The sequence below is a fragment of the Microtus ochrogaster genome, chromosome 1 (assembly GCF_000317375.1).
Source record: "Microtus ochrogaster isolate Prairie Vole_2 chromosome 1, MicOch1.0, whole genome shotgun sequence".
Taxonomy (NCBI): domain Eukaryota; kingdom Metazoa; phylum Chordata; class Mammalia; order Rodentia; family Cricetidae; genus Microtus; species Microtus ochrogaster.
In genome coordinates this window covers 42,244,131-42,248,220 of record NC_022009.1, presented here as the reverse complement: position 1 = coordinate 42,248,220, position 4,090 = coordinate 42,244,131, and the positions used below count along the sequence as shown (strand labels likewise).

The following is a 4,090-nucleotide window of genomic DNA, read 5'->3' as shown; positions in this document are numbered from 1 at the left end:
GCAGCCTCTCCAGCCACATTGCAACTTCAGGTTTGGTACCCAGTCCAGATCGTCTGCAGAAAGCTACCCTGTCTTCCCAGAAGCCGATGACCCTGAGGACGGTAGTGTGAACTGGCTGGATTTCTTAATGATTAATTTCCACCCCCGTTCCTTCAGGAATGACTGACTGACTTTAGAGAATACAGCCCAGTCCATCCAGTGCATTACAGCAATACATGACAGGAGTAAAGGCAACAGGGCCTTCAGCTGCGCTCTACCCCACAATGCTTCTCAATTCCTTTGTAAAAAAATGACTTGTCTTCCTCAGCTGAAGAACAGGCCTATAATGACAAGTTGCCATGAGACCTCAAGAGCAACACCAGCAAGCCACCTGCCTCTGCTTCAGGACAGGGAGTCGGCCAGACTCGTCCTCACCCTTGGCTTCCAGGAAGCTACTCCGACTTAGATTCTCCCCAGAACCTAATCTGACCCAGAGATCTTATTTCCAGGATAGCACCCGTCTTCCCGGCCTTCCAGCTAGATTCATTTTCCTCCCTCTTTGATTGCTACACCAGCTAACAGAAATCTGGATTGAATTGAACCCTTCTAAGTCTTCAGAGTCCTTTCCTGTCCCCACTAAGTCCGTGGCTCGGGAGTCTTGCACTGGCCTCTTGAAGGTGTCTTAGTCGACACATATGCCCATGTCCTTTCCTAGGAATAGCAGGAGGTGGGGGGGGGGGCAACTGATTCCTTAGCTAGGAACCAACGCGAGGCATCTACATTGACAAAACCCGCAGTGGAAACGAACTATCTTTGCCTTTCAAAGTTTTTGTGTTACTCCAGACTTCAAAATATGGTTCTGCTGAATTTTCTTTTAAATAATAGGATGACAAGCAGGAAAACAGTGGACACAGAGACACTAGGAAAGCCCAGCAGCTACGGGGAAGATGCAACTCAATGCAGAATATGAAGAATGTGACCAATCTTCAGGCAGTGGGTGAGGACTTCCCGTGGGACTTGAAGATGGAAACTGGCAACTGTAGTGAGATGTCAGAGAACGGGCAGTGCATCCAACCAATGGCTAGTGTGGTTCTGAATGAAGGAGGCTGTGGCACTGTCTCCATGATCCAGAACTGCAAGCTCTGTGCATGGGGAAATGCCACTGAAATTTTGAGTAGGACCATCAAGTCTTAGAACACTAAAGACAATGAGAAGCTCAATACTGTAGTAGAGTTTGAATTTTGGGACCTTGAACCAATTGGCTTCCAGCCCCAGGTTGGATTTTTTTGCTGAAGGCATGGAATCAGGGGCAGTCTTCAGTGATAGGAATCTGAAGGAAAAGGACTGGACAGACAAATAGGAAAGGGTGCAGGAGTCTGTGGGATCTTCCAGGTCACCCATCAGGCTGTGAAGTGCTGAAATGCCTTCCTGCAAACTTGCTTGTAGGAACTGGGAAGAGACAAAGTGCCCCATGGCAGCAGCACCTGTGGCAGCTTCTTATCTCTGATATCGCAGTGCCCACACAGTTTGCATGCTGAAGTTTGTCACAGCTCGAAGACCCATCAATAAAGTCCCCGTTGGTGCCACAAAAATAAATTAATCAATTAAAATAACAATAGGACTCCATGATCACTCAGAGATAAAGGGCTTACATTGCAAGCATGAATACAGGGTTTGATCATCCAGAGTCCATATTTTACATATTCCAGGTATGTTGATGTGTGTGTTTGTAATTCTAGCACTGGGAAAGTAAATACAGGAGGACCCCCATAACTTTCTGGCCAGCCGAGATTACTTAGTAAGTTCCAGATCCATGAGAAAATCTGCCATACATCATGTACGCGCACATAAGTGTGCGCATGCATACACACACACACACACACACACACACACACACACACACACACACCCAGTAATGAGTTACTACTTCTCTTCATGTCCATGGGTCCATGGGTCAGAAGCCTGTGGGATGGGATGTTCACTTCTGGGTTAGTGCCATCTCCCAGGTCTGCAGGGACTCACTGGACGACAGTGGCTTCTTTCAGGGACTCACTCATGTGGCTAGCAGGTGGGTTTAAGCTGTTAGACTAGGGCTTCAGCTTTCATCCATGTACCTACAAAATGGGAGAAACTGAAGCTTGAAAAAAAAACTTTATTTAACTAAATCACAGTTAAATTACCTAGTCATATTTTTATTTATGTATCCGTCTGTTATGACATGGCAGAGAGCATGCCCCAGAACTAGCTTCCCCAGAGACTATGAAGGAATGCTAAGACTTTCATAACTGAGTCTTGAAGGCACCAGCCCTGCATTCTCCTCACTGAGCGTCGTCTGGAGTCAATAGAGAAATAAATGTATGCGGGCTGCAAGTACCATAAGGAGAAATTCATGGGGCGACTTTGGGGTTTGTCCACTACACTCTCTGGATGACGTGTGGACAGTAAATTTCAATGCCAGATATTGAAATAAGGTGCTGGGGGCATGGGCATGGAAATGTGCTTATTTAAATGGTAATTCTTAATTAAACAGGTATTGAAGTACTGTGGGTCTTAAGTCATTGGGTATATCTATTGTAATATATGATCTTTATAAGATTAGTTTAATTCTTTTTTTTTTTTTTTGGTTTTTCTAGACAGGGTTTCTCTGTGGTTTTGGAGCCTCTCCTGGAACTAGCTCTTGTAGACCAGGCTAGTCTCAAACTCACAGAGATCCGCCTGCCTCTGCCTCCCGAGTGCTGGGATTAAAGGCGTGTGCCACCACCGCCCGGCGATTAGTTTAATTCTTGAACAGTGGCTCGGAGTTAAGAGCAACTAATGCTCTTGCAGTTTTGAGTTCAGCTCCCAGCACATACATGAAGCTTCACAATCCACTAACTACTCGAGTTCTAGCGACTCCAGCACTCTCTTCTCACCTTCAGGGACACCAGGCATGCATACAAGCAAAACACTCATGCACAGAAAATGAAGCAAATAAATCCCCCCAAAAAATAGTTTATCCAAAACTTTACTTTTATGTTTATAGATAAAGGTTTCAATTCAAGCCTTTATCTGTTAATTCACTAAACCATGATTCAATTCTACCAGAAGTTCATTTTAAAAGAATTTCCACATATAAAAAAATTAAAGACCTCAGAGTAAGGTTGCATAAAGAAGGTTTATAGGAAATCCACTAGTTTGTAACTTAATTTTTTAAATATAAAACAAAATTAAGTGATTTGCTCAGACATACATTTCATGGATGAACAATTCTTCTTCTAAAAGACCTGAGTTTTTAAGTGAAAATCTCAGTGCTGGCCCAACCTATGAGTTGAAGGCTTCGGTGACACCCAAGACAACAGAGGCTATTGCTCTTTGTTGCCTTCCGGGGCTGGGTGATAAGACCTTATTGCTGAAGATATTTTGCGGTTTGGCTAAGGGATACAGAGAAAGCAATCTCAGTCTCCAACTGTCCTGAACTCTCACCTGTCAGTTAGCCTTCATAGTGCTAGAAGGTGCTGTGGGTGCTGCTGGGAGAGAAAACACTTCAATGTTTTCACCCAGCACCGTGATGCAGCACAGACTGCCCAGGCAAGTTGTGTCCACTGGTGGCAGGATGACTTTGGAGGAAGCAGCTGATTGCTGATTTGCTCTGAGGCTCATCTACAAGAGCTCTCATGCTCACACTGCAAACCTGGTCAAAGGCCATGAGCGGAGAGATCATAGACCCTATGATTGTGTTGTTTTACTGAATGGTCTTGTGGTCGAAATGCATGCTAAGTATTTGTAATACTCTCAAGCCTTGGTCAGAGAAGTATTGTTTTGCAGCGTGTGGCAGTTATAATGCAGAAATTTACAGTGGGTCAAAGTGCTGAGACTAAATAGCCATGGGAGCTCACTGATAGCTGGGTCATCTATAACAATCTTCCCCCATACCGTATAGGAGACATCTTGGGAAAGGGAGTAGCGAGAATGTGAAATTGGTAGGAAGGTAAAGAGAGCTGTCCTGCCCTCCCTATATGACATGGTTGATGCGCACATCAACTCACAGCAGCTGAGGCTACCCACATAAAAACCTGCACAAGATCAGCCAGTAAAACCCCCGCATGGAGGGCAGGGGACTCGGAGGACTTGA

General features: G+C 45.0%; 1 pseudogene; it reads left to right on the top strand.

The window, feature by feature from the left end:
• The first annotated feature begins 945 nt into the window (after window positions 1-945).
• Window positions 946-1,398, top strand: LOC106144439 (annotated as a pseudogene).
• The last annotated feature ends 2,692 nt before the right edge of the window (window positions 1,399-4,090 follow it).